This window comes from Triticum urartu, chromosome 7 (genome assembly GCF_003073215.2).
Source record: "Triticum urartu cultivar G1812 chromosome 7, Tu2.1, whole genome shotgun sequence".
NCBI classification, from domain to species: domain Eukaryota; kingdom Viridiplantae; phylum Streptophyta; class Magnoliopsida; order Poales; family Poaceae; genus Triticum; species Triticum urartu.
In genome coordinates, this window is record NC_053028.1 from 21,676,184 (window position 1) to 21,698,621 (window position 22,438).

Here is a 22,438-nt window from a genome sequence, read left to right on the forward strand (position 1 = left end):
ATCTAATGAAAGTATGAGATGGCCTTCCCTTCAGGAGCTTCCTTTTCTTAAGGCTCATGTACAGATAAAGAAGGAACATGAATAAACATTATAGACAAGAGGATGAGTTGTTTCTCTCGACGCCACATGGGCAGTTGGTGGAGCATGATCCTGGGACATACGATGCTAACTAAAGTTCCAAAGTACACTAGAAAACAACATGGTGAAAAGGTGATTGTATTTTCCCATCTTTATCACTGTTCATTTATGTTCATTACAAATAAGTTACCCATGAAATTCAATGTGAAAAAGAAGGGATTTCATGTGTCATGCTTTCAAATTCCTTCTTCTTGGGCACTAATGTGCTGGTCCTAGCAGTGTTCATTGAGAACAAATTTATGATCTAACACTATTATGATCTAACACATAGAAGTCCCCAAGTTTATTGTTCAGTCATGTCACTAATCCACTGTGCGTGGCACACCCGTGCTATTGCCTTTTGTTAGCACATTGAAGTCCTTCTATGAGAACCGTTTCCTGTGAAAAAGATATTATTTTTACCGTTTTTATGTAAGTTGCCCATATTCTCCGTGCTCTTTGTTTTATTTGGATGGGGGAGAGGAAGAAAGGTTGATGATCCAGCATCCAGCGGCCAACCCTACAAGACAAGGAAAGCATAATTGACAATATGTAAAAAAATATTATCTCCTTGGCGTGTTCATTCTTTTAGGTAACATCTCTATTAGAGTCATAATCTTCACATTGACATATAGAGGTACTTCGAAATTACAGAAAAAATGAATTTCCATCTTTGCTCCCTATTTTCTTTCACTAAAAATCGAATTAGTTTCCAAAAAATTACAAATACTTAAGGAAAAGACCAAGAACAAATCAACTATATAGGCAAGAGAGATCTAGGACAAACTGTTTAGATGGAAGTTCTGTGTGCTACTACATGACATGTTCACATCACTTCTACAATTAAGTTCCTCTATGGCATTCCCCCGAAAAAAAAAAAAAATCTTCTATGCTATATAATAAAGATGGACAATATCAAATGACTTTACCATAAAAAAATGCATTCCAATGTTATGTGTAGCAATTACATGTAGATTCTAACAATTCGACTGTCATTTAGGAAGCAAGAACCATCATAGAGTAATGCTAAAAAGAAAATTCATATATATAATATGACGAAGATAAATCATGTTTCAAATAGATATACCAGAAGAAATATGCATTCAAATGTTACAAGCAATGATCCCAAAAAGATTCTAACAACTCAATTCCCATAGGCGAAGCAATTAGTCTTGCAAACAAAAACTGAAGAGAAGACAGGGATACGAATACAAAAACACATCTACTAAGCATACATTCTCAAATCATGCAACTTTTAGTTAACCTAAAAATCAGGGATTATAACTCCATACTTCAAAGGTGCATTTATAGAACATTTCTAATATTTTTTGACTAGCCCATGCGAATGCACGGGTTGACGACTAGTAAACATAAACGAATGCAAATAAAAATGAATATACACCAAACTTGGGAATTATTTTTTTGGAAATGGAGGCATGCCCCATTTCCAAAAAAAACTTGGCGGAATATACACCAAACTTGGTATAATATATATTTTCTAAGCTTGGTAGAATATTGCCTATATAATATCTACAGAGAGACAATCACTTGCCCGGTCTGTTTGGAGTGTAACCTGTATTGGCTTAAGCTGGGTAATGGATGACTTCTCAGATGATAGCCTGCAAATAGAGAAAAATTAGCAAAGCGACACTCAAACAAGGAAAAAAACTATTGAACAAAAACAAGGCACCCAAAGGAGTGATGTTTTTCAGAATAACATCTCCTCTCTAGTCCAGTACAGTAGTTGCAGAGAACAATATATCAATGTCAGACCACAAATATGAACAAACACTTTGAGTTCCCCAAATCGGATCTTAGTCAAATCATGTGCTACACTTTCATGCAACTATATCTGAATCCTTTTATATGGATGGAACATATGTGTGGGTGTATATGAGCACATCATGCAAATGCTGGGACTTGAGTACTAATTAAGTTAATCCCACTAACCTCTCCATCCATCTAGATGCTTATGGGTTCCTCTTCCTAGTAGTTCACTGCTCGGACTCAGCCAGCCCATCATCTCACAAGCAGCCAAGTATTCCATTCTTCGCACAGTTCCACAAGCAGCAGCCTGGATGAAGCAGGGTGAACAACATATCTACCACAACCTGCTCTTTACGTCGCAACAGCCAAATTGAATCAGTAACACACAATTACTTCTTCAAAAAGATGTATTCCACCAGTTGGAACTTGGAACTGGGGAACCGAGACAATTCTAGAACATGAACAACCATTAGTAAGAATCTAAAGATGGAGGCAACTCATCCACCCAAACAAGAATCCAAGCGGCAGGCTGTCAAATAAGAACATGAGTGTAGTGTATCCTCTAGATGAACCTCTTTTGTACCTTTATCAGGTCTCATACATGCATGGTTCGGAAAAAAGACTAATGGCCAAAATAGTACTACATTGCTAACAGTTTGCTACACAGTAAACGGCAAACATCTGCACATTTGCTAGTTAAGACTTAAGAGTGACATAATTCAGTTGCATATGCCACTTCTGATTTATCCAAGAACATGATTTCCAGCAAAAATCTTGGAGTAGGATAACATGGTCAGAGCACACACCATCACCTAACTACAGAGCACCGTTGGAACCAAATCTGAAGCTACTACTATAGCAGCTCCATGATACACCTAATGTGCGTAGCAGAGATCAATTCAGTCACCAAGTAAAAAAATCAACAACACGTACTACTACCACTACCTGCAGATAGATAGGCATAGTCAACAGTGCAGATACAGAAACCAACAATATATCATCAGTCTAGGAGGAGGTGAACTTGGTGACGGCCCTGGTGCCCTCGGAGACGGCGTGCCTGGCGAGCTCACCGGGGAAGACCAGGCGGCAGCCATGGACGGGTGGATGGAAGAAACCTGAACGACGAGGGGAAAGAGGGGGAGACGAGGCGAGGGCTTACCATCGGGGAGAAGCCGGCGGAGGAGGTACGTCGGTGCCGATGAGTTGGTCGGTGGCGCGTTGAGGAGGAGTCAGGCGGCGGCACTGTGAGTGGACGGCGGCGTGGTGTCGTTTCTCCCCAAATCTGCGCGTCCCCCCCTCGAGGGCTCTGAACCGCGTGGAAAGGAGGGTGTGGGAGGGGGTCAGAGGGGGTTGGGCCGCCGAAACCCCATGTACCAAATGGGCCTTCGAGGTTTTGCAGGGTTTCTGGTCCACGCGAGGAAATTCCCTTCAAAAACCCCTCGATCCTCTCCTACCAAACGAGGCCTCAAGGAAATCCAACGCAGTGCTCAAGAGGTAGCAAGAAGATTTCTGGCGCCATTGCCGGGGAGGTTTGCGCAAGTCAAGATTTGACTCCCGACAACGAGCCATTTCTAGCGCCGTTGCCGTGGAGTCTACGCAAAAGTCAACATACCAAGTACCCATCACAACCCTTATCTCCCGCATTACATTATTTTCCATTTACCTCTCGTTTTCCTATCCCCCACTTCACCCTTGCCGGTTTTTTCGCCCTTTCTCTCTATCCTCCCTCTCTTTCTCTATTTGCCTCTTTTTGCCTGCTTGCTTTTTGTTTGCTTGTGTGTTGGATTGCTTGCTTGTCACGATGGCTCAAGATAATACTAAATTGTGTGACTTTACCAATAGCAACAACAATGATTTTATTAGCACTCCGATTGCTCCTGTTACTAATGCTAAATTTGATGAAAGTGGGACTGAAGAAATTAAAACCCTAGATGTTGCTAAACCCACTATTTTGGATTTCAAGGAATTTAATTATGAAAATTGCTCTTTAATTGATGGTATTTCCTTGTTGCAATCCGTGCTAAATTATCCTCATGCTTATAGTCAAAATAAAGCGTTTACTAAACATATCGTTGATGCCTTGATGCAATCTTATGAAGAAAAATTTGAGTTGGAAGTTTCTATCCCTAGAAAATTTTATGATGAGTGGGAACCAACTATTAAAATTAAGATTAAAGATCATGAGTTCTATTCTTTATGTGATTTGAGTGCTAGTGTTTCCACGATTCAAAAGACTTTGTGTGATTTGTTAGGTTTCCATGATTTTGATGATTGCTATTTAAACTTGCACCTTGCGGATTCCACTATGAAGAAACCAATGGGAAGAATCAATGATGTTCTTATTGTCGCAAATAGGAATTATGTTCCCGTAGATTTTATTGTTCTTGACATAGATTGCAATCCTTCATGTCCTATTATTCTTGGTAGACCTTTCCTTAGAACGATTGGTGCAATTATTGATATGAAGGAAGGAAATATTAGCTTCCAATTTCCGTTAAGAAAAGGCATGGAACACTTTCCTAGAAAGAAAATTAAATTACCTTATGAATCTATTATGAGAGCCACTTACGGATTGCCTACCAAACATGGCAATACCTAGATCTATCCTTGCTTTTTATGTCGATAGCGCTTGTTGGGAGGCAACCCAATTTTATTTTTATTCCTTGCTTTTTGCTCCTGTTTAGTAATAAATAATTTACCTAGCCTCTGTTTTGGTTGTGTTTTTTGTGTTTAATTAGTGTTTGTGCCAAGTAGAACTGTTGGGAAGACTTGGGGAAAGTCTTGATATCTTGCTGTAAAAAACACAAACTTTGGCGCTCACAAGAACTGCTGCCATTTTTATTTGGAAAGCGCTATTTAGTTAATTCTTTTTGAAGATGATTAATAGATAAATTCCTCACGTCCAGAAATTTATTTTAGAATTTTTGGGGTTCCAGATCTTGCGCTAGGTACAGATTACTACAGACTGTTCTGTTTTTGACATATTCTGTTTTTCGTGTGTTGTTTTCTTATTTTGATGAATCTATGGCTAGTAAAATAGTTTATAAACCATAGAGAAGTTGGAATACAGTAGGTTTAACACCAATATAAATAAGAATGAGTTCATTAAAGTACCTTGAAGTGGTCTTTTGTTTTCTTTCGCTAACGGAGCTCACGAGATTTTCTACTTTAAGTTTTGTGTTGTGAAGTTTTCAAGTTTTGGGTAAAGATTTGATGGATTATGGAACAAGGAGTGGCAAGAGCCTAAGCTTGGGTATGCCCATGGCACCCCATGATAATCTAAGGACACCTAAAAGCCAAAGCTTGGGGATGCCCGGAAGGCATCCCCTCTTTCGTGTACTTCTATCGGTAACTTTACTTGGAGCTATATTTTTATTCACCACATGATATGTGTTTTTCTTGGAGCGTCTTGTATGATTTGAGTCCTTGCTTTTTAGTTTACCACAATCGTCCTTGCTGTACACCTTTTGAGAGAGCCATACATGATTTGGAATTTGTTAGAATACTCTATGTGCTTCACTTATATCTTTTGAGTTATATAGTTTTGCTCTAGTACTTCACTTATATCTTTTAGGGCACGGTGGTGGATTTGTTTTATAGAAACTATTGATCTCTCATGCTTCGCTTAAATTATTTTGAGAGTCTTAAATAGTGTAATTTGCTTAAATAATCCTAATATGCTAGGTATTCAAGATTAGTAAAAAAATTCTGATGAGTGTTTTGAATACTAAGAGAAGTTTGATGCTTGATGATTGTTTTGAGATATGGAGGTAATAATATCAAAGTCATGCTAGTTGAGTAGTTGTGAATTTGAGAAATGCTTGTGTTGAAGTTTGCAAGTCCCGTAGCATGCACGTATGGTAAACGTTATGTAACAAATTTGAAACATGAGGTGTTCTTTGATTGTCCTCCTTATGAGTGGCGGTCGGGGACGAGCGATGGTCTTTTCCTACCAATCTATCCCCCTAGGAGCATGCGCGTAGTGCTTGGTTTTTAATGACTTGTAGATTTTTGCAATAAGTATGTGATTTCTTTATGACTAATGTTGAGTCCATGGATTATACGCACTCTCACCCTTCCATCATTGCTAGCCTCTTCGGTACCGTGCATTGACCTTTCTCACATTGAGAGTTGGTGCAAACTTCGCCGGTGCATCCAAACCCCGTAATATGATACGCTCTTTCACACATAAACCTCCTTATATCTTCCTCAAAACAGCCACCATACCTACCTATTATGGCATTTCCATAGCCATTCCGAGATATATTGCCATGCAACTTTCCACCGTTCCGTTTATCACGACACATTCATCATTGTCATATTGCTTAGCATGATCATGTAGTTGACATAGTATTTGTGGCAAAGCCACCGTTCGAAATTCTTTCATACATGTCACTCTTGGTTCATTGCATATCCCGGTACACCGCCGGAGGCATTCATATAGAGTCATCTTTTGTTCTAGCATCGAGTTATAATCATTGAGTTGTAAATAAATAGAAGTGTGATGATCATCATTTTCTAGAGCATTGTCCCATGTGAGGAATAAAAAAAAGGAGAGGAAGGCCATAAAAAAGAAGAGAAGGCCCCAAAAAAAGAGAGAAAAAGAGAGAAGGGACAATGTTACTATCCTTTGCCACACTTGTGCTTCAAAGTAGCACCATTATCTTCATGATAGCTACTCTTTTGTTTTGTCACTTTCATATACTTGTGGGAATTTTTCATTATAGAACTTTGCTTGTATATTCCAACAATGGGCCTCCTCAAGTGCCCTAAGTCTCCGTGAGCAAGCAAGTTGGATGCACACCCACTTAGTTTCTTTTGTTGAGCTTTCATACATTTATAGCTCTAGTGCATCCGTTGCATGGCAATCCCTACTCCTTGCATTAACATCAATCGATGGGCATATCCATAGCCCATTGATTATCCTCGTTGATGTGAGACTTTCTCCTTTTTGTCTTCTGGACATAACCCCCATCATCATATTCTAATCCCCCCATAGTGCTATGTCCATGGCTCGCGCTCATATATTGCGTGAAAGTTTATAGGTTTGAGATTACTAAAGTATGAAACAATTGCTTCACTACAAGAAATCTGTTAATACGTGATGGATCATGTCCGTCATGGATCAGTGGAAAATTGTCATCGATACCCATCCTTGACGGATTTCAAATCTGTCATGTATATCGCGTCATAATTTCATATCCTACCTTGCATGACGATTCTTGGCCGTCATGGATCTACCCCAGGCCCGCCCAAGCCCAAAGCTTTGTGACAGAGTAATCCGTCATGGACTAATGCCACATAGGATTTTCAGTTGACCAATTCAAATGACGTGGCTGCCTACATGGATACTACTTTCCGTCATAAAAAGCATCATGGATTTAGGCACAATTTGAAGGGCAATTTAAAACTGGATGAGCCCATTTCTTTTGGCCCAAATTTGTCCCAGTACATTTTTGGTGCGTTACACAAATCCTGATGGCAATTTTGGCCCAACAACAAGTATTTGCAAAGTCTCAAATATTACACGATTTTATTTATCAAGCATGCAGCCATCTACATGTATCCACAACATTGCAGTTTACAAAATCCTCTATGAAATTATAACTTACAACATATAGATTGATAAAATATATGCCACAACAGGATTAGAAACTAGTACAATCCATTTTACATCAACAGAACATATAAACTATTGAGGCTGTTATTCAGGCTCTTCCGGTCCGCGCTCTTGATGGCAACTATCATGTCGTGGCAGATTGTGATGGGCAACACCAAGTAGCCTGATCTTACCTAAATTTTTTACAAGAATATTAGATATTTGTGGAAATGATTAGATAGTAGAAATAAGAGAATTGCAAAAAATATAAAAATGAATTACATGTTGTCCAAATTTTTTATATCTAATAGTGCTTACAAATGGGAATAATATTGTAACTACTATAAAACAAGAGTAAACATGAGGTTGGTTAAAATTAATCCAAAGAAAAGAGTGTCAAATGAGAAAGTGATAAAACACACATCACAGAACTCCAAGTACCATAGCAGCAGTAGTTGATATAGACCTGCCAACAAAATGGCATCACTTACAAACAATAACCCCGTCGTGATGTGTAAACTTGTTGACACATGAACATTTGAAGTTTACAGCAGCCGAGTCGACGAGCAGCGGCATGAAACCCAATGTTTATGCTGCAGATGGGAAAATGCAGCTTGAAATGATTATGCGTCGTTTATATTCATTCATGATAGATAGAAAATATTTTCTATCATAAACCTATTGATTTAATTATCTATGTTACTTCTGTGCATAACGATTCTACATGCTGCCCACTTGACCAGCATAGTACCATTATTGATAACAGGAAACAATAAATATAATGAAATGAACATGTATATATTTATATAAGGTGAAAACAGTAGGAATAGGGCTGGCGCATGTGTAGCAAACCTCATCGGCTTTCGCGAGAACTACAAAAGTAGTTTATACATGGCTTAAAAAATTACTTCATGGCTATTATGGTACAAGCCGAATCAGAACACATGAAGAGCGGGTGATGGCCACTCTAGTAGTTTATCGGAGTAGTGCAAGGTTTGTCAAGGTACAAGCCAAAGTCTGAAGTTCTTATTTTTTCAATTGTTCATATTGTACAGATTGCATGGTAGATATGCTCAATCTAAGGGAACCAAAAAGGTATCACCATTAGAAAAAGCACTGCTTAACTAAAAAAATCCTAGCACATATCCTCCAATAATTTCACATTTAACATCTTCTATGCAAATCAAAAGCATGTCTATTTTTCTTGTGATCTTAATTAGTGTATGCAAGCCTGAACTACTACACGCATATACATAATAGCAAGAAGTCACCTTAGTTTATGTAAGCTAAAATACTTCATGCACACAACTAATTAAGTAGGATGTGGGACCTTGGGGGACTTACATGTACACCATGCAGTAGCAACCACTAAGCTATTTTGATGGAATTGCCTAAGACCAGATTTTCTTTTTTTTGATGTGATCAAACAGCTCAGCAAACATGTGAAAGGGACACCTACAGTAGGAAGGTTTCAACATCTACACCTATCTGCAACAAGTTGTGTATCAAGAAATCAAAGAAAGAGAGTCCAGTCATAGTGAGATCCACGACATAAGCAAAAAGATATATTGGATTGTTTTTATATCAAAACAAGGTCTAGAAATGTGCAAAGATATTCAATGGTGGACGTTGTGAAGAGACCATACTTATTTTTTCTACATTTACGAAATGAATAATCTGATCTTGTTAGTTAGTTGTCAAGCATATCTAACCATCAACGTTGTGCTATATTTATGCCAGCTAATGGACTGTAACTTCAACCAATTTTTTCAACATAACCCATGTGTTCTTCGCTCTATACGCTATCCTTAGTCCCTTTCACTTTCAGAAATATTAGAGTAAGTGAGAACGGATACACAGTTGTTTGCCAACATTCGGTTCGTTCACAGCCATGTTGGTAAGGCAACAAAAACAAAGATGTATTTTTATGCCCACAGTATTACCCAAGTTTCGGCCATGAGGTGAAGGTTCCTCCCTGACAACCAGCTAAGACCTTGTACAACTTGGTACAACTGGATCAGAGAAGCACACTATCTCATTTTAAAGAAGTGATAGAATAGATTATCTTTGATTACCCAGACGTGCAGACCTGAGCAGTGGGTGTGGGCGCCTGACCAACACTTCAGTCCGTGCGTGTTAGCCCACGGTCGGGGGTAGCAGAACACAGAATTGGTTCCACACTGCCATCAGGGAGGAGGACACGGAGGGCAGAGGTTGGAAACACCGCCGGGATCCAGCCTGTGCAAGTGAGATGTCTGCCAATCAATCAAAGGACCTTGTTATATACACACACGAAAAAATTGATTTGATCTTGTTTCAGTGGTTCGTCATGTCATGTTCAGATTCAGAATAAGCAAACACAGTAGAACCCAGCACAGAAAGAAACTAAACTTGCTTGTGGAAATATCTCCTCAAGTAAAAGTGTTAATCATCAAGATTTTTTTTTAAATGAAGCACATATGTACATTGAGAACGTAAGAGCAAATCAGATGGCAAGAAATAAAAACGACAAGTGCAGCTCTAGCATAGATATGGCGCTCTCAGTGCATTGAAATGTTATTCAGATGTTTCTAAATACCATTTTCTTTCTTCTCCAGTGTGCAGATCATTTCTTTCAGGGGCGTTCAACATTTCTCCAAAACCACGAGCTAACCTAGACTGAAATGCTTGCCTCCTTAGTTTCAGATCGACCCACTCAACCTTATTCTATTCTATTTTAGCTCTAGCCTTACGTAGGCTCAGACCAAAATGAACTAAGATACTGATTCGTGGAAATTATCTTGGGGTTATGGAAGATAAAATACGAACTGACCAAGAAGCTATGAGATTAGTCCAAAGAAAAATGGGAAAAACAAGAACATGTGGATCTAGAGATAAAGTGTAGGGGGCGGGCCGGAGATCAGACCTCAAGGATGGTGATGGAGACGGCTGTGCCGCGGTCGCTGCTTCCTCCAGCAAGCCGCCGCTGTAGACCACCAACCGCACGGCCGCTCCGCCCCAACAAGCCGATGTCAAGTTTGACCTCCATGCCGGATCTGCGCAAAAGGCCGCGAAGATAAAAGATACATCTGTATTGAACTGGATTTGGTTCAATTCTTCACTGCAAAAGGTAGTAGCAGAGCTAGTACGTCCTTACCAACAGAGGGAGGAAGATTCATGGGAGCCGATCCAGATCCAGTAGAGAGATGGACGGGGATTTCCGTCGCTTCCAGGCATGCTCCGGTTGGTTCCGGCAGGGGAGAAGGAGCAGGACGGCGGCGGTGCAGCGGAGATGGAGGAGACGGTGACGCGGCGTGGGGAGGGCAGGAAGTCGGGAAGTATAGAGGGCTAAGACGATGGGGCAGCGGCGGAGAAGGGGAAAGAGTGGGGTGGGGAGTGTCTTTGGGGCTAGGTTTTTACACCGGGAATGGTTTAGGGCTTCGGGCGGGCTTAGGTGGGCTTGCGGGGCTGTATTAGTTTGTACATGACGGTTTCTGAATTTGTCACTGGAAACCTGTCATGTATTAACAGGTTTCTTGTAGTGCTTAGCTTGTCATCAGGGTTGTGCATGATGAGAGCATTCTTGTGTGACGAAAATGGAGCATGACTAAACTATATGATTTTGTAGGGATGAACTTTCTTTGGCCATGTTATTTTGAGAAGACATAATTGCTTAGTTAGTATGCTTGAAGTATTATTATTTTTATGTCAATATTAACATGTATCTTGAATCTTTCGGATCTGAATATTCATACCACAATTAAGAAGAATTACATTAAAATTATGCCAAGCAGCACTCCGCATCAAAAATTCTGTTTTTATCATTTGCCTACTCAAGGACGAGCAGGAATTAAGCTTGGGGATGCTTGATTCGTCTCCAACGTATCTATAATTTTTGATTGCTCCATGCTATATTATCTACTGTTTTGGACATTATTGGGCTTTATTATCCACTTTTATATTATTTTTGGGACTAACCTATTAAGCGGAGGCCCAACCCAGAATTGCTGTTTTTTTTGCCTATTTTAGGGTTTCGAAGAAAAGGAATATCAAACGGAGTCCAAACGGAATGAAACCTTCGGGAACGTGATTTTCTCATCGAACATGATCCAGGAGACTTAGACCCTACGTCAAGAAATAAAGGAGGAGGCCACGAGGTAGGGGGGCGTGCCTACCCCCCCCCCCCCCCGGGCCCCCCCCCCCCCCCCCCAGGCGCGCCCTCCACCCTCGTGGGCCCCTTGTTGCTCCACCGACGTACTCCTTCCTCCTATATATACCTACGTACCCCAAACGACCAGATACGGAGCCAAAACCCTAATTCCACCGCCATAACTTTCTGTATCCACAAGATCCCATCTTGGGGCCTGTTCCGGAGCTCCCCCGGAGGGGGCATCCATCATGGAGGGCTTCTACATCAACACCATAGCCCCTCCGATGAAGTGTGAGTAGTTTACCTCAGACCTTCGGGTCCATAGTTATTAGCTAGATGGCTTCTTCTCTCTTTTGGGATCTCAATACAATGTTCTCCCCCTCTCTTGTGGAGATCTATTCGATGTAATCTTCTTTTTGCGGTGTGTTTGTTGAGACCGATGAATTGTGGGTTTATGATAAAGATTATCTATGAGCAATATTTGAATCTTCTCTGAATTCTTTTATGTATGATTGGTTATCTTTGCAAGTCTCTCCGATTTATTAGTTTGGTTTGGCCTACTAGATTGATCTTTCTTGCAATGGGAGAAGTGCTTAGCTTTGGGTTCAATCTTGCGGTGTCCTTTCCCAGTGACAGTAGGGGCAGCAAGGCACGTATTGTATTGTTGCCATCGAGGATAACAAGATGTTTTTTATCATATTGCATGAATTTATCCCTCTACATCATGTCATCTTGCTTAAGGCGTTACTCTGTTTTCATGAACTTAATACTCTAGATGCATGCTGGATAGCGGTCGATGAGTGGAGTAATAGTAGTAGATGCAGACAGGAGTCGGTCTACTTGTCTCGGATGTGATGCCTATATACATTATCATACCTAGATATTCTCATAACTATGCTCAATTCTGTCAATTGCTCAATAGTAATTCGTTCACCCACCGTAAAATACTTATGCTCTTGAGAGAAGCCACTAGTGAAACCTATGGCCCCCGGGTCTATCTTCATCATATTAATCTTCCAATACTTAGTTATTTCCTTTGCTTTTTTACTTTGCTTTTATTTTACTTTGCATCCTTATCAAAAAAACACCAAAAAAAATTATCCTATCATATCTATCAGATCTCACTCTCGTAAGTGACCGTGAAGGGATTGACAACCCCTTATCGCGTTGGTTGCGAGGAGTTATTTGATTTGTGCAGGTATGAGGGACTCGCGCGTAGCCTCCTACTAGATTGATACCTTGGTTCTCAAAAACTAAGGGAAATACTTACGCTACTTTGCTGCATCATCCTTACCTCTTCAAGGAAATCCAACGCAGTGCTCAAGAGGTAGCAGTCTCCGATGGTGTTCGTTGAGTTGGCATGGATCAAGATTAGGATTTGTCACTCCGATTGTCGAAGAGGTATCTCTAGGCCCTCTCTGTAATGTACATCACTATAAGCCTTGCAAGAAATGTAGCTAATGAGTTAGTTACAGGATATAGCATTATGGAACGAGTAAAGAGACTTGCCGGTCGAGATTGAACTAGGTATTGAGATACCGACGATCGAATCTCAGAAAAGTAACATACTGATGACAAAGGGAACAACGTATATCGTTATGCGGTTTGACCGATATATAAATCTTCGTAGAATATGTAGGAACCAATATGGGCATCCAGGTTCCGCTATTGGTTATTGACCGAAGACATGTCTCGGTCATGTCTACATAGTTCTCGAACCCGTAGGGTCCGCACGCTTAACATTCGGTGACAATCGATATTACGAGTTTATGTGTTTTGATGTGCCGAAGGTAGTTCGGAGTTCCGGATTTGATCACGGACATGACGAGGAGTCTCGAAATGGTCAAGACGTAAAGATCAATATATTGGAAGCCTATGTTTGGACATCGGAATTGTTCCGGGTGAAATCGGGAGTATACCGGAGCACCGAGAGGTTACTAGAACCCCCCGGGAGGTATATGTGCCTTATTGGGCCTTAGTGGAAGAGAGGGAAAAGAATCAACAGAGGGGCGCCCCCCCAAGCCCAATCCGAATTGGTAACGGGGCCGGCCCCCCTTTCATTCCTTCTTCCTCCTCCTTCCTTCTCTCCTAGAACCAACACGGGGAAGGGGGGAATCCTACTCCCGGTGGGAGTAGGACTCCTTGGGGCGCACTTAGAGAGGCCGGCCCCCTCCACCTCCTCCACTCCTTTATATACGGGGAGGGGGGGCACCCCATGGACACACAAGTTGATCATTGATCTTTAGCCATGTGCGGTGCCCCCCTCAACCATAATCCACCTCGGTAATATCGTAGCGGTGCTTAGGCGAAGCCCTGTTCCGGTAGCAACATCATCACCGTCATCACGCCGTCGTGATGACGAAGCTCTCCCTCGAGCTCTACTGGATCGTGAGTTCGTGGGACGTCACCGAGCCAAACGTGTGCATATCGCGGAGGTGCCGTATCTTCGGTACTAGATCGGTCGATCGTGAAGACATACGACTACATCAACCGCGTTGTCATAACACTTCTGCTTACGGTCTACGAGGGTACGTAGACGATACTCTCCCCTCTTATTGCTATGTATCACCATGATCTTGCGTGTGCGTAGGAATTTTTTTGAAATTACTGCGTTCCCCAACATTAGGTCGTCGGCATATATCGATCTATGCCTACGGTGGCCATAGGCATAGTTAGGCCGTCGGCGTAGATGTAGCCCTGGTGGCCCAGGGACAAACGGTGGGCTAACGCCTTCAAATTATGCCGACGACCCTAAAGGCAGCCTTCGGCATAGATATTATCTATATTTTTTTACTAGGAGTTGCCACGTGGCAGAGCTATGCTGACAGCAAAGTCGTAGGCATAGTTTTCCATCTATGCCTACCTCAAGGCCGTATGCATAGATATTATTTGTTTTTATTTTAAATTATTTTTATTTTTTAAGTTAAAATTTGTTTAATTTAAATCTAAACTTAAAGATACACAAATTTTACATCGATTTAGGATAGAATTTTCCATAGATTATGAATATCCAGTTTATTTTTGTTTTTGAGTATGTTAGAAATGTGGCCTCCTGTACTTTTGCATATAGGTCCTTATGCTTTGCTAAAATCATAAGTAATCGATACTTGGATCGATTTTGACAAAATTTATATGGGTTTTACCAGAATCTTGAAAGGATTTTGTGCTGTACTATGTTTCAAATTTGAACAAACTTAAATCATGCTTGCTTCAGATTTACAGAAAACACCCTCTTGTTTTGACTTTTTGTATATTTGTCATTCCTTGCCCAAACGAGACAAATTTTATATCTGCATCCATCAAATTGTTTCAAGGATTGGATTATGGTGGCGGGTACAAACGGTCGGCAACTGGCTCAATAGTGTGAAACTCCATGGACACCGATGTCGCTGTCACTTGGAGGGAGGAAACGGCCATGGACACCAGACCTTGTTCTCAAGTGTTCCTATGGGCCGGCCTATCACAACCAGGGGTAAATGTCCATTGGTCAAAACTCATCCGATGATAGTCAAAAGCGTAGATTTCCGGGTCAACTTATCCAGTGTTAGGCTGGCCGGGGGCCTTCGAGGGGGGGGGGGGGTTAGCAATGCCACCAGGGCAACGCGCCAAGTCCTCATACATGTCGAAAGGTGTGGTTTCATGTCTAAAGAGGCAATACCCGGCTCTGGTGTGAGGTTCACCCTCATGAACGGCGATGAAACTGAAGTAAACCTTCTGCGGTTTTGGCGTTGCATGAATATTCCTGAACACTTGGAGCGTAATCAATTCATGAGATTTTTACACAGTGCAGACACATATGATATAATATGCGTGGCAATTTCTTATATTTTTGTAAGATGCAGGAGTATGTGAAAAAAAACCCAGCACAGATTGTTCTTCCCGTGTCTACGAGTGTGGTCGGGGGCCTTTGGGGACTAGCTATGCCACCAAATCTTGCACCAGGTCATCTTACATGTCTGGAAGTGTGCTGTTAGGAGCAAACAAACGACATGCGGCTCCAGAGTGTGAACCCCTTCACGGAAGGCGCTGCCGCCCGCACTTGGAGGGGGGAAATGGCCGCATCGGGTCGACACGAGGGGGGTCCACTGGTGGGTTGGGCCCAGACCTTGTTCTGAAATGATCCTATGGGCCGACCTGTCACAACCAGGTGGAAAAGTACGTTGGTCAAAGGTCGTCCGGTGAACGTCAAAGGTCTAGATCTTCGGGTCAACCGGGCTAGGATTAGGCCGGTCGGGGTCCTTGGGGGTAGCAATGGTACCCAAACTTGCATTGTGTCTTAATATATGTATACAAGTGCGATGGAGGGTTGAAATAGCCAACGGAGCAACATGCAGTGCTCTTCCTTCATAAAATCGGGCACATTCTCTCTATAGATAGATACTACCTCGGAAATGGTACAATTTACAAGAGGCCTTCGGTTAGGATTCTGCGAAATGCGCTCAAACTTTTACCACAACCTACAGGGGCCACATGATGCCACCGTGCTAGGTCTTGAGAATTTCCAGCATCGTATGATTTTCCATGGATTTTAACGGCTAGATCCGGCATGTCGCTGAGGCACATTCACCCTTTGATGGTGGGGCCTGCCCCTCCTTTGGTTGCACTAGGCCTACACATACCGCAAAGACATCATATATGATTTGACAAAACACTTCTGGACATCATTTTAGGTGGTCGCCATGTAGATTTGTAACTTCCCGCATTGAAACCCTACGGATGCAATAAATGTCTCAAATATTGCAGGCGGCCCCGAAAAATTCCATGTCCTGCCACCTGTCATGCGATGGCCCCCTTTGAGATCACGAGAAGTTTCGAGGTCAGCTGAGAAATTGGCAACACACTTCCTAGAGAAATGGGCAACACACTTCCTACACAAACCGGACAAGTTCTCTCTTGATAGCCATATACTACCTCGGAGATCGTGTAGTTTACAAGAGGCCTCCGGCCAGGCTTCTACGAAACATGCTCAAACTTTTACCACACCCTACTGTGGCTAGCTCGGCCTGGTCGGGAAGCATGGGAAGGAGCGAGCTGTTTAGAACGATGCCCTTCTCCAAAATTGTTAAGTGTTTATTACTCGGAATAAGAGGAGAAAATACAATTGCAATAGCTTAAATCTCATTGGTGGAACCAATTGTGGCATGGATTGATGACATGGATCACATCTATCCATCCATCTCTCCACATCCCGAATTTTTTATTAATAGTAAATAATAATCCATTGATTCTGAAACTAGTCAATGGTGGGTGGAAATTTTAAAAATGGGAAGGACGCAATGAACAATGGCGTCCAGGGCTGGATGCTATCGAGGACTGCGTCCAGGTGTGGACGCTATCACAAACAGCGTCCAGTTATGTTATTCACTCAACCATCAGATTGAACTAAACCTGGTCGTTTCCTACTGACAGATAGAACCTCCCTGAAATTAAATTATCCTAGTTTATGAGAAGCCAAATTTTTAGTCGTGACTCGTGAGTCTACATTACATCAATTTAAAATTAAGATATTCACTTCCTGCACGTTCATTTTTGTAGGTGAATATAAGAACATGGTAATCATTCTGGTTTAGGTGGATGGTGAAGTGCAACATGGTCCATAGGTGTGGACTATAGTGTTCCTCCCAAATTAACATTTCCTCCAAGAAAACCACTTTTGAAGACATCAAGAGTGAGACATGTCGAGGAATTGGAACTGATAATGCCAGTGCTCAAAACAACCTAAATATCCAAGCTCGCTTTGATAATGGGGCTCCTAGACCAAATTATATTCAATTAATTCCAGTATATGAGGAAACAGGATGGAACATGTTTTAGAAGACCAAATCCCAGACAACATGACAAGTGACAGAGTTAGATGTTTATTTCACGCGAGATCGAGACATGTTGAGCCAAGTCAGCGGTGGAAGAAACACACAAACAATTGAAAGGGAATCACAAAGGTATGAAAGTGCAATGCTTTCATCATTGCATCAAACATCCATCGGTGAATTTTTAAATTCTAGTATAAGTAGGTGAAAACTATTTGTCTCAGTCCGCCGACGCTCCACCAATGCTGATATCAAATATTGATAGACATTGATTTTCCTCGTCTTAGCAATCCGATACAAACCAAGGTTCTCTAAAGCTAAGCTACATAGAGGATCAAATGGCATGCCAACACGATACCACAATTAGTCTTTAGTTAACCACTAAGCCTAACGGAGAACATGCGAATTTGAAGGATACTCACATTTTCCCAAGCTAGGATATTTTGTGTTGGCTGTGAGGCATCCATAACAAATCATTGAAATGCCCCTTTGTATCCATTGGAAGACCCTATTACAGCATAAACAGAACGAGTAAGATGTTGAAATGAAATATCAAAGCAATCATTTGAATTCTTCACAATATAACACTAATAAATAAAGCTCAAACAATTCAATGTTTTCATCTACGCAGTTAGTGAAATCAGTAAAGCTACATCAAGATAGCATCTCAATCAATTATGCTCACTGCTTTAGTACTAGGTTATTTCATAATAGTTCTAAAATTTATATTATTTAGGTTCAATGCACAATACCAATCTATTAACCGGAATAAGAGACAAATAGTAAATCGTTAATCAGATGTAATTTGAAAGCATCTACCGTTTAATTGGGGACTAGCAGAATGTGTACCTATTATGAGGACAAATGACAGTGTCGTATTGCATCATGCGACGTTTCCACACTACTACCAATGGTTGAGACGATGTACATACAAGCAGTGGAGTGACATGGACGACCACCTCTGCAGCAGCGTCATCCTCTGCCCACCATTTTGCTGTGAGGAGGTTCGCGACATCCGTGGAGAGGTCGGCGACGGAGATGAGCCGGAGGTCGGGGCGACGAGGCGGAGGCCGGGCCAGTCCGTAGGAAGGTGGGCGGCAGAGAGAGCCGGAGGCCAGGCTGGCGGGGGAGGCGGGGAGATGAAGGTTGGCGACAGGGATGAGGCAGCGGCCGCCAGCATGCTATCTGGGTCTAGGAGTCGGGGTCAGGCCCAACCAAATGGTGGATGCTAGCAACAACAGCGTCCAGATTGGGACGTTCTTTGCATCTGCGTCCAGGCTGGGACGCTGTTATCTACTGCGTCCTTACTATTTTTCAATTTTCTATTTACCCTTTATTGCTTTCGTAATTATTGAATTATTAATTATTATTAATAAAATTTCGGCTCCACATCACATGCCACATCCATCCATCTAAAGAAAAGGAGGCAAAAAAGAACAACGAAAAACAAGACAGAAACCCACCGCACGCCTCTCCCTCTCCCTCTCTCGCTCGTCTCTCCCTGCTCCCTCCCCCCACCCACGAAACCCTCGCCGCTGCTGCTTACGCCGCTCGATTCCGGCGTGTTCGGGTGGCCCTTGCCGGCGCACAGCACAGATCCGTGCTCCCCTGCCTCCGCTCTTCCCTTCCCTCCAGCCAGATCCGCCTCTCACGGCCCCGAGAGCTCACCCACGACCCCTTCCCATGGCTAGGGTTTCGAGGGTGGCGTCCCCTCCAACTCCGTCGTGTCGCTGGCGACTGCGCTCCGCCCTCTCCGATGCCCACGGCAAGTCCCACGGGTGGCTCCGCCTCGTGGTCAGTGCTCCTGGACCCGGTGGCTGCAGGGCGGACGCACGCGGCGGTTAAACTCCGGCGAGACGGCGGCCCTGTCCACGGCGTGACGGCGGTGCACTGCATCGGCTAAAGCACCCCCATGGTAAGCCCCTCTGCACTCCTCTCTGTTCCCCCCTTTTCCTTGTATAATGATGCTTCACATTGCTTGATATGAATGTGATTTTGGTCAATCTTCACTTCCGCCTAGCTAGCTAAAAGAAGCAACCAAGCTAGTAGCTTAATTGATATACAGGAAACTAGCTAGATGTGCGTCTCTAACAATGTGTTCATCAGGCCGCTCTCAGGCATCGTTTGAGTGTGCCAATTAGTTCGGCCAGCCTATATGATTTATTCTGATAGTTGCTAGAGTGCTTCTATTTGTGAAAAATTCGACGCAACAAAAAAATGTTAATCAGTCCGCTCTCTCAAAGTCAAGTTTGGGCTGCTGCATATGAATGGATTTTTTTTCCCAGTTTGGGAGCTAGGTACTGGTGTAATTCCTGAATGCTTGTAATTGACATTTATATTAATAAAGTCTATTGTTTATTATTCAGACCAAATAATTATAGTGTTCCATATATTGTGAATATAGTTTCTGTTATTCACTTTTTGCAATATCACTTGTGTTATTTATTCATCAATATAGGTTTGCATATATGCCTACAGCAAAGCCGTCGGCATAAATGCCATGTGGTAGCTCCTAGCCGAGGACTCAACCAGGAGCAACCATGAGCTGCCATGTGGCAGGACTATGCCGACGGCAAAGCCGTAGGCATAGTTTCGCCACGTGGCAGCTCCTGGTTGGTTGGACATAGCGACGGCGCCATCAGCTGCCGTCTCGTCCATTTTTTGCCGACAGTGAAACTATGCCGACGGCTGTACGGAAGCCGTCGGCATAGGTATCTATGCTGACGGCTTTAGTATGTCGACGGTCTGACCAGAGTACGCTGAAGCATTCTATGTCGATATGGGGGTATTCCGACGGCAGCCGTAGGCATAGGCCTATGCCGACGACATTGTGGCCTTGGACCGTAGGCATAGCTGCTGATTCCGGCTGTGCACACACACACACACACATTTTCTTTGAATAAAAAACATATAAATTTTCTACATCAGTTTCTCTCTCTCTCTCTCTCTCTCTCTCTCTTGCGGGAGAGTATCTCCTTTCTATATTTGAGGAGCTTTTATTTGCTATATATGCTGTATCAAGCCAATTCAATTCATTGGCGTTTAGCGTTCTCTCTCAAGAGATATGAGAGATTTTTAGAGATCAAATACATTCCACAGTATCTTATATGACTAATCTTTAGTTTTCTGAAGTGGAGCCCTTGGTCGTCATCATCATTTATGCCTTCCTTTGTACCATCTTTCACAAATAAGGGAGGAAGAATTAACACATGATAACTAGTACAAAAGGTGTAATTAATGATATGGACTATATGATATGAATGTCCTCATCTCCAACACCTCTAACAACCGTCCTGGCTAGTATGAGTGAGTAAAATCCTATAGAAGAAACAAAAGAAACTGAAGGAGGAAAATATAAACGGACAATCGATGGAGTGCAGAAGAGGAGGAGCACTGGAGGAGGAAGGAGGGAAATAATGCGGAAACCTCTCACTCAAACAGCGAGGACGTTACTTTTACTTTTTTTTCTTCCCTTGCTCGCTTCTCTTTTGAATGCAATGAGCGTGGGGTGCCAAGGCTTCTTCATTTTCACTTCTTCTTGATAATTCATGGAAAATGGCCTAACTTTTTATAAGGTGTTTTTAGAGTCCATGAGAGTGTCAAAAAACATATTATATTAAGTTACAAAGGGAGTATTCATTAGCCTTAGTTTGTTGTTCATTACTGGAAGTAGTAGAAGATAACGAGGATTATAAATACATTATTTTTGGGAATAGAAATTTGATCACCGGTGGTTTTTCCCATCTTTATTTCACTAGCTTCTATTTGCTACCATGTATCCCAATACATTAGCTCTTAGGGCGTGTTCGGGAGCTCTCTCGCTTCTGAAATCCTCGAATCCAGACTCGGATTCCAGCCGAACGGTTCCACTCCTGGTTATTGGACCAAGAAGCTGGCTCGAACCTGCGTACAAATTTGACGGAGTCGCGGAGCTGGAAAAACCTGGCTCCAAGGAAATTGAGAAGTTGGATTCGTAAAGAATTACGGAAGAGTGCCACCGCCAAGTGATCGATTGACCGTTCCCTCGAGGCAACTCCACCAGACGCATAACTCCTCCTTCCCCTTCCCGCAACCCTAGCCACCGCATGCAGCAGCCATGGCGGGCTGCACCTTCAGCGCCGGCGGCCGCCGCTCGTCCATGCTTTGAAGCCATCCCCGCCCTGCTCGCCCTCGTCCGCCGTCGCGGACCGTCTCCTCCGTCCTCGACCACCCATCCCCGCCCTCGTCTGCCTCCGTCACCGACCGGCTTCTCCGTCCCCGACAAGTCATCCCCGTCCTGCTCGCCGTCTTCCGCCGAAGAACCCGGCCGTTGTGTCGATTCTCTGCCTCCCCAACCACCTCTTCCGACTTTTTAAGGTGATGCCCTCTTTGCTGTCCGACCACCTCTCCCTGTACATGTTCATGCTCTGTTGCTATATGCTCTGCTGCTATATGTTCAGAAAAGAGATGCAGAACATGCTTTGCTGCTATATGCTCTGCTGCTATATTCAGAAAGGAGATGTAGATGTTACAGTACATGCTCTGCTGCTATATGCTCTGGTGCCATATGTTCAGAAAAGAGATGTATATGTTCAGTATATTCTATGCTGCTATATGTTCAGTACATGCTCTGTTCCTATATGTTCAGAAAAGACATGAATATTGCTATTGCAGTATTGCTACAAGTTGATTGACGAGTGCATGTTCTGCTGCTATATATCTTGATTGCATTTTCCTGCTAGTACATAATGATAGCAACAGCACTTGTACATGTTTTTTTATAGTTAAGCACTCACATATTTTTTATAGTCAAGTTCAAAGCATGTCTTCGAGCATGACTGCCGAGTGGGATGAAGAGAACACTAGGATCGTTACCAACTTGATGGTCACGCAAGTGCGGGCTGGAAATAGGCCAAACAAAATCTTGACCCCTAGTGCATTCGACGAAGTGGCATTGCAATTCAAAGTGAGAACCAGATTGGACTACACGAGCCACCAAATGAAAAACAAATGGGACAAGCTGAAAGCAGAATACACTTT